Source organism: Protopterus annectens, chromosome 4.part1, assembly GCF_019279795.1.
Source record: "Protopterus annectens isolate FY-2018-M chromosome 4.part1, PAN1.0, whole genome shotgun sequence".
Lineage (NCBI taxonomy): Eukaryota > Metazoa > Chordata > Ceratodontiformes > Protopteridae > Protopterus > Protopterus annectens.
In genome coordinates, this window is record NC_056734.1 from 749,519,625 (window position 1) to 749,530,024 (window position 10,400).

Genomic DNA, 10,400 nt, shown 5'->3' on the forward strand with positions numbered 1-10,400 from the left:
CTAGTGTAAACATGGACAGTATACTGAAATGATTATTGGGGGTATGTTCTATTTGGTGACATTGACGTCCTTGGGCATGCACTGACAAACTACTAAAGGGATTGCTGGGAAAAATGTTTCATTTGGTGTCAGTGAAGAACTTGTATAGGGATCCTTGGCAGAAATGTTGCATTCAATGTCATTGAAATGCTTGTGCATATGTAGACAAAATACAGTAGATAGAAGTCATTGAGGAAATCTTTCATTTGGTGTCAATGAAGTGTGCAAACATGGACATACTACTGAAAGCATCTTGGGGAAATGATTCATTTGGTGTCAGAGAAGTGCTTGGACATACATGGGCAAGCTACTGTAGTGGTCATTGGATGAGATGTTTCATTTGGTATCAGTGAAGTACTTGTGCAGACATTCACAAACTACTGAAAGGATTATTTGGGACCCTGGCAGAAATGTTTTATTTGATGTAATTGCAGTGCTGGTATATACATGGACATGACAGTAGGGGTCATTGAGGAATTCTTTCATTTGGTGTCAGTGAAGTGCATGGACATACAGGGACAAGCTACTGAAGGGGTCATTGGTAAAATGTTTTATTTAGTGACAGTGAAATGCTTGGACATGCATGGCCAAACTACAAAAGGAACTGTTGGGAAAAATGTCTCATTCCATGTGAGTGAAGTGCTTGGGCATACATGGACAAACTACTACTGGAGTAATTGGAGAAATATTTAATTTGGTGACAGTGAAATGCTTATGCAAACATGGACATAGTACTGAAGGGATCATTTTGAGAAATGTTACATTTGACATCAGTGAAGTGCTTAGACAAACATGGACAAACTACTGCTGGGGTCATTGGGGGAAATGTCACCCTTAGTGTCAATAAAAGTGCCTGTGCAGAGATCATGGGGAGAAATGTTTCAGATGCTTGTGAAGGCATGGACAAACTACATAAGTGATCAATTTGAAAAATAATTATTTCGGTGTTAGTGAAGTGTTTGTGCAGACAGAGACAAACTACTGAAGGGGTATTTGTGGAAAATGTTTCACTGGGTGGCAGTGAAGTGCTTGGACATGCATGGACATACTACTGAAAGGGTAATGAGGAAATGATTCATTTGGTGTCGGAGAAGTGCTTAGACATATATGGAAAAACTACTGAAGGGGTCATTAGGGCAGACATTTCATTTGGTGACAGTGAAGTGCACTGGCATACTTGGGCAAAGTATTGAAGGGACTGTTGAGAGAAATGTTGCATTTTGGTATCAATGAAGTGCTAATGCAGACAAGGACAAAGCACTGAAGGGATCATTGAGGAAATGTTTCATTTGGTGTTAGTGAAATGCTTGTGGAGACATAGACAAACTACTGAAGGGATTGCTGGGGAAATTGTTTTATTGGGTTACAGCAAAGTACTTGAGCATACATGGATAAACTACTGAAGGGATTATTTGGGACAATGATGCATTTGGTGTCAGTGAAGTACTTGGGTAGACATGGACAAACTACTGCTGGGGTCAATGGGGGAATGCCATTTTTGGTGTCAAAGTATTTGTTCAGGGATCACTTGGAGAAATGTTTCATTTGGTGTCATTGTATATATGTGTGTCTATGTGTGACTATGTATGTGACTATATATATATATATATATATATATATATATATATATATATATATATATATGGAAGACAGAAGGGGAAGCGAATGGCACACCAACATTAAAAAGACTTTGGGACAAACCGAAGGTTTAGTCTTAAATTTATCTACTTATATGTTATCTGAAGCTGAGATGTCATTACTAGCAAAAGGTTTATCATTCATTCCAACACAGAAAGTAGATTTTACAGAAATGGTTTTAGATTTTAAATTATTTATTAGAAATATACTTTTAAAGATGAATTTTAAAGATAATAAAACTTGTAGTAACAGTAATATACATGAATTTAAGAAACCTAGTACGTATATACCTAATACCAACTGCTTAGTAACTGCTTTTGAGAAATTGTGTCTTGAAGAATTTTATGACTTACAAAAGCAACATCAAGATAATTATTGTAATAAGTATAAAATGAAATATAATTTAACTAAAGAAGAATATATAGCATTAAAGAAACTACAAGAGAACGAAAATATCACAGTTAGACCAGCTGATAAAAGTGGTCCAATAGTATTATTTGATACCATTAAATATAATACAGATATGTTAGAATTACAATCTAATGAATCATTTTATTTAAAGATTTCGAATATAAAAGTTGATAGTATGATTAATAATATTCATAAAAGAATGATAAACGTATTGCATACACAACTGATTGATAATAACTTATTTCATTTTTTAAAAGTATCATGTCCTTTATTACCTATCATTCAAGGCTTACCCAAGACTCATAAAGACCTGATAAACCACCCTTTATGTCCTGTAGTAGCAGGTAGAAACTGGTGTACAAAGCCAGCTTCTATATATACTGAGAAAAAACTTAGACCTATTTTAAATAGAATTGAACACGACCTGAGAGATACCCAACATTTTTTAGATGATTTGTTTGTATGTACTGAAAATATGTTAAACACAGAGGAATTATTGCTGGTTACACTGGATATAACATCATTATTTACTGTGATTCCTAATGATGATGGTTTATTTAAACTAAAGCATTTTCTGCAGATGTATAGTAATTTTACAGATAAAGAAATGGAACTTTTAATTAGTCTAACTGACTATGTTTTACAGAATAACATCTTTGTATTTAATGAGAATATATACTGGCAGAAACATGGTGTAGCTATGGGCACACCATGTGCTAACAGCTAAGCTAATGCAGTACTGGTTATTTGGGAATTGGAACATGTGTTTAAAGGACCTTTTAATTTACATGTGGTTTTCTATAGACATTTTGTGGATGATATTTTTCTGCTTTGGAAAGGAACTGTTGATTCTTTAGAAATGTTTGTACAATATATTAATAATACCACATCTTTTATTTTAAATTTCACACACTCTATCTAAACATTCTATAGATTTCTTAGATGTCAGTGTCCTATTAGACACAGTGGGGAACTTCACTACAAATGTATATAGAAAGCCACATTACTGTAATAAGTTTTTGCACAAAGAAAGTATGCATCCTGCACATGTATTTAAAAGTGCAGTAAACAGTCAAATGTATAGAGCATCAAGATTAAATGTTGACAATAATGATTTTGTTCAACAAACCGAATATTTGGAACAAGCATTTACTGCTAGAGGTTATGATAAAACAGAAATGAATAATAGTGTTAAGAATATTAAAGAATTAAGAAGCAGCAAAGCTAAACCTTATTACAGTAAAAGGCATAGTATAGGTAGCACTGTAAACACACATAAAGATGCAACCAGAGGCATTAAAATGTGTTTACAATACTCAAATGACATCAGAGAATATATTAACATTATAGAAAAACACTGGAAAATTTTAACCACTGATGGAGCATTGGAAGGTATAATAGAAGAAAAACCTAGGTTTATTTTTAAAAATATGACATCCATAAAACAATGGGCCGGATTCACGAAGGCTTACACGGAGTCTAAGAGTAGTGTAAGACTCCATGTAGCCTTCGCGATCCAGGAACAGCCCAAAGTCCATGTAAGAGTTAGTCTAACACGGCTCTTACACGGAGTGGGCGTGGCTAAGCTAATCAGCCCACTTGCAGCCGAATAGCATGCAAATGAGGCTGATTAGCGATCCAGGAAGCCCAGAACAGCCCGTGTAAGAGCCGTGTTAGCTGCAGAAATGTACTCAGTTGACAACTGAGTACGTTTCTGCAAACACGGCAATGGAGCCATGTCAGCTCCAAATAAAGGGTGCATATGTTATAGGCAGCATGCCAATGGCCAAATATGTGGCCATTGGCAATGCAACCCCATGCAAAAAAATGAAAAATAATTTTTTTTCGGCAATTGCCGATGTGTAAACCAGCGCAGCCCCGCATAAGCGGGCTGCGCTGCATAAAACATGAAAACGAAGGTTTTAAACCTACAAATGTAGGTTTTATGCATTATATGGAATGTCAATGGAGGGACCAGCATAGGAAAACCAACATGGCCACCGTGTAGTGGTTGCCAAGGGGGGAAGCCAAGTGTAAGAGATGTAACTAAGCATTAGTAGGCAATCTGATGCAAATTAGGGTAAGGATACTGAATACCACTGTCACATAGTAAATGAGCACAGTCTGAGTAGTGTAAGAGTTACAGAAGGGGGAGGAACAGAGTAGGAGATAGGTGACATCACAGGGGAATGGTAGAAAGGGATAGAAGTCATTGGAAGGTAGAGTTACATGACAGATGTCAGAGAGACATCAAGGAGGAGGTGTGCCCCAAGTAAACATGAGAAAGCCAAGAAATGGAAGGTGTACACTGTTGCCTACACCAAAGTTTCTTGTTGGGCGTGTATCTTGCGATGTGCGCCGTGAAGCGAGTAAGGCGGTGTGCGTGTGTAAGGCAGTGTCTTGGCGTGTAAGGCAGACTAAGCATGTGGGAGCGTGTTGGGAGCTGTTTAACACCGTTTGCGTGGGCGTGCACGCATTTAAAACTGAATAAGCAGATATTGAACTGTGTAAGTGTGTGCGTGTAAGCCACTGTGAGCGTGTTTCTGCTGGTTTGCACGGCCCCACCCTGAGGAAACAGAAAGGAAAAAGGAAACAACAGATGTACTAGGAAGTTAGCAGGGAATACTGCTGGAGCTAGCAGGTGAAAACAATTAGATGCAGGCAATTACACAGGCAGAATACTAGGCCAGCCCAGCACTTAAAACTCTGCAAACAGCAGTGCAGAATGTTTCTCTCAAGAGACACTGCAAGACAGGAGTTAAGTTATCAGAAGTGAAAACTGAAAAAGCTGAACTCAGAGCAGAAATGTTAGGGGCTGCCATAGCTGTCATAATGAGACATAGGCGACTTGCTGAGGGTGGTGACAATTCAGATGGTGCCAGGCAACCCGCAGTGAGGAGACGGAGAAGAGTGTACAGGCCCAGGGTCACCTACCACGGGTTACATGAGCTGGAGATAGTAGAGCGCTATAGAGTGGACAGAGACCTCCTGCAGCAAATAGTGGAGCTGTGCAGGCCACGCCTCACACACAGAACCAACAGAGGGGAACCCATCCCAGTGGAAACCAAGGTATGTGTTGGCCTAAGTATCCTAGCAACAGGTACCTTCCAGAGACCAACTGGCAATATGATGGGGATATCACAGGCATCAGCTTCCAGGGTACTGCACCAGTTCCTGGATGCCATGTCAGCACATGTCGGTGATCATGTATACTTCCCCAATGCCCGTGAGGTATTGGCCAGCAACATGCGTCTCTTCCAGCAAATAGCGGAATACCCTGAGGTACTGGGTGCCATAGACTGCATGCACATACGCATCAAAGCACCAGCAGGAGAGCGGGGTAGGGCCTACATCAACCGCAAGGGCTTCCCCTCCATCAACTGCCAGGTCGTGTGTGATGCCCAGGGCATAATAATGAATGTGTGTGCCGGCTGTCCTGGGAGCTACCATGATTCCCACATCTGGCATCTGGCGCAGCTGTACCAGACATTTGCCAATGGGGACATCCCACATGGACACCTAGTGGGGGATGCAGGATATGCACTGGAGCCGTGGCTGATGACACCCATCAAAAATGCACACACACCTGAACAGGAACGCCATAATGAGGCACACGCACAAACACGTAATGTAATAGAGCGTGTGTTCGGGCTGCTCAAGTCATGGTTCCGGTGTCTGGACACATCTGGTGGAGCCTTGCAGTACACACCAACTACATGTACCCAAATTGTCATGGTATGTGCTATGCTACATAATATGATCATGTGAAAACAGCTGCAGCAGGATCACCATAGGGCTGGGCCAAACAGCCCGCCACCATCGCCAAGGCCACCACAGGCACAGCGTGACTCGGAGGAGGAACAACCTGAGCCTGCCCCAGTAGGCAGAAGGAGGCGTGCCCAGTATGCCCTGGCTTTGGCAAAGAGGCAACGCATAGCACATACATTGGCTCAGTAGGAACCTTGGGAATGATACCCCGCTCCGACTCACCATATAGTAACAGGGATGCCTAATGTGACACAACCTGTTCACAAACATGTACAGGGAAGTGTAATATGTGCATCCGACAGAGGCAGCCCTGCAGCACCACCTGAGGCATGAATGCTGTGTGTCAAGTAATGTAACACCAAGTACCATATGCACACCTGAGGACCCGTCTAACATCCTACCCTCAACAAGCAGCATGCCACAACAGGACAACGAGATGATGAAGTGCAACAATTACGAAGTAATGCAGGTAGGCAAAGGGGACGAACTGTGTGCCAGTCTGGGATGACATGCTGAGCATGACATGATGCACCACCTGCCAGGACTGGCATGCACCTATCAGTGCAGGCCGTATGGATACTGGCAAAGGCTGTTGTCATGCACAGTGTGCCCTGAATAGGAAGGCGCAAAACACAAACCTATCTCCATAGGTACCAGAAGGGATAAGAATCAGATAAGGGATAAGGTCAAACAGCAAGATGCATGCAGACTAAGCCCACCCAGTATGGAGAATGTTGATAACTGTGCTGTAACAGAATACTGAGGCAAGGCTCACAACAGCACCCTAACACCACCAGGTTACACCTCATACTGTGCTGTACATCCTCAACACTTGGAACAAGCTACAAAAGGAGGGCGACCATCAAGAATGACAAGGATAACCACACCCCCATGTTGGTACCACCAGAAAAAGCAGCATGGACTAGCCATGCTCAAGTAACAGTGGCTAAAACCGCCCACCAGTGTATAGCCTGCCACAGAGTACTGGCCCAACACCAGGAACTGCATTAGCCCATGCTGGAATACATGAATATATCAAGTCCTCCAAACCACATTATATTTGGTGACTGCAAATACCCAAACACATAGACTGGGAGCATTATACCAGCTGCAACAGTGTAGGACAAAAGGTCATTAAATCCACAAACCAAAAGGCCCAGGAACAACGTAGCACCCCCACAAGAGGGGCAAGCATACTGGATGTGATAATCAGCAACATGGGTACGGGATGTCAAGATGAGAAGTGTATTGCACACTGGTAACACCAGACCATATAGTAATCACACTGGATATACAAATCCTGACCACAGTCCCTGTCCGGGAAACGCAGTGGAAAACATGTGCTAAGCATTATGTGCACACCTCCAAAATGATGTGGAAGCCATGAAAGGTCCCGTGCAGGTGCAAAATATGGGCCATGCCTCAGAACCTGCAAGACAGCCACTCCATGAACACCGCCAGGAATGCTTGGATTATGCAGTCCCAAATTAAAACAAGACACAGTGCCTAAATCTGGCATGGTGGACACCAGCCATAACCAAAACATGCAAGAGAAAGAGGAAGCTACTACATGATAGAGCAAGCATGAACAATGACGTAATTACTGATCAGTAGTATGGCAATATAATCTGTCCACACATGCAATCCAGTAAGGCCAGGCACAACAAGTGGAATCTGTGAACCCTGAGCCAATGTTACACCTGCCCCAAGTACACAGACAACCACCAACTCCACCCAAGAAATACAAATATATGTGAGAGATGCAACCATCCATCCAAACCGGAGGCAGAGCTCCCCCAACTCAGTACACCCAAAACAAGTCAGTAGGAGAAGGTAACCACAGACACCACAAACACATACCCACATAGACCTACCACAACTGCAAACCAAACACATAAACACAGAAATACATTCCCGGAGGCAGAAATCACACACACAGCACACCAACAGAGGCCAATAAAGCAGACACCCAATGAAACAGCCTCCAAACATAGCACATGCAACACATAGCACACAAAGCTGGTGTGCCAAACAGTCTGAGCCAGAAGGAGAAACAACATGCCTGATACAGTTGTAATAGGTGACTCCATAGTCAGACACACTGCTGTCCCTACAGCAGACTGAACAAAGGAAAGGGTACAGTAAGCTGCCTGTAGGCCGCCACAATATGCCACATAACAGAAATATGAAGGTCACTCCAAAGCAAACAGAAATATGATGCAGTCATAGTCCATGCTGGTGTGAATGACCGAGTGTACTGCCCTAGACTACATGTAAAGAGACACAGATGAGCTATCCGATTATGTAGTCCAGGCTGGTATGACACTCACCGTTTGCAGCAACCTACCCTTACCAAGAATAATGCCACAGTAGAAACATGGAATGATCAGTCATAGCAGGTAGCACATTTACTGGTGTCAGTCCAAGGGGATCCAATGTCTGTCAGGTTGGGATGTCATGCTTGACAAGCCATGCAGCTGCCCTTGGGATGGCCTGCACCCGTTACCCTGGGCGTCTGAATAGTGGATAAGGCCTTGGCCACCTCCACACAGCCTTTTGTAGGCAAGGCTGAAAAGACTGACCCGCCACCCGAGAAAACAAAAGTGGGAAGAAACATAAGGGAAATGCTGACCGATGCCAGATGTGTACACCCCAATATGCATGCTCCCTAGGCCATCCCCAGAATAGAGAACATCGATGTCTGTGCAGTGACAGAAACCTGCTGCAAGGCTCCTGACAGCACACCAGCACTACCAGGTTATACCATGTACCATGTGTCATGGCCCCAAAACCTGGAACACTACATAAAAGGAGGTGAGTAACCATAGGCAGCACAGACACCCAGGCGTCCAGGTAACTGACAATGCACAAGGCAGTGGAGTTCACCCACGTGCAACTAACTGTAGGCAAGACTGCTGTGCAGTCTGTAGTATGCTACAGACCGCACTCTCACACACAATAACCCCCCCCCAACCGTCCGGAAGACACTGGACAGTATGAATGTCCCACCAAATACCAGACAAGGTACCACAAAATACCACAAAGGTGGTAAACCATTATGTATGGAAGGGTAACCAGGGACCAAGGGACACAAGTGAACAGTAACCTGTTATGTGACACCCACATTGCCAATGTGGCTAGGAAGACTGTCTACATGTGACACTGTATTAGGAAAGGAGTCAAATCTATGGCAACAGAGGCCACTGTGCCCCTATACTTTATCCCAATCACACCCATAATCCAGTACAATGCCTCATGTGGGATCTACCTTACCTGACACCTGCAGCAGTTAGGAAGACTGCAAAGGTACCTTACCAAGAGGATAAAATGTCATACATATATGTCATATGCTGCTAGGCTGTAGACACCCCAGCTGACTCCAGTCGCAGACTGCCCACACAGAGGCATTGCATGCCTGTTGTAGGAGGCCATGCCCAACACAGGAGTAATGGACCTGCTCCACCCCAGACAACACATATCCATTGGAGCTGCGAGAGTGAGAGATGTCAACCCCAACACATAATGAAATAGGATGTGCTGGTGGGACAGATACATAATCCAGAGGCTCCACACACCCTGGACCAGACTCCCACCCCATGTTAGGCAGAGCCCCTCACTGACACTGTTCAACAGGAATCTTGCCAAGTGGATGGATGATTGTAGAGTTACAGTGGGGGTCTTCACTGTGTGATGTCCAGACAGAGGCACAGCTAAGCAAACAATACATGGCCATAATATCCAGATAGCAAGGAGTCTCAAAAGCCACACACACTCTGGCTAGCCTAACAAATGCCCAGGGTGGATAGCCTAGTATGAACCTATGAACCTATGTAGATACAAATTGTACAGGACATGAAGGATAATCCCAAGGCTTACACAACTGATGGTAGGAGCCATCTTGTGAATTCACAGATATGGACTGAATCACACAAACACCACAAACACACACACATATTGCCAACATACATCCCGACAGGTGCAGTGCAAACTCCCACACCCCCATGTATGCAGAATATGTATCCCAGCAGACAGCTGGCCCCCTGACATAGCAGATGCTGAGGTAACAGACAAAATCTCCAAAGCAAAACACACAGCAGCAATGGTATGAGATGGTGACCTGGGCGATGAGCAACATGGAGTCTAAGATGAATGGAATGCCACACCACACTACTGCTCAATGCCAGCCGTACCACAGAATATGTACCCAAAGAGCAGTGTACAACAACAGTGGTCCTTCTCAACAAAGGTGTTGCCTGAATGGATACTGAACAGTACTACCCCAGAATCCTGAGAAGCCCAGATTGCACAGCTATGGAAAGGAGCAGCATGTACCACAGAAATATGGATGTCGGGGACCTACTGACACCGGACCCAACACAGTGTGGCCTCCTCAAGTGCAGATCCTGCCCCTAACCATGTTGGACTCAATTGAAACAGTCATCAAGGTCATTGATGAGGGCAATGTGCTCCACACAGTGGATCTGCACCTTGCAAAGGCGTCTATACAATACCCTACATGTTCAGTACAGATAGGCTCACCAGTG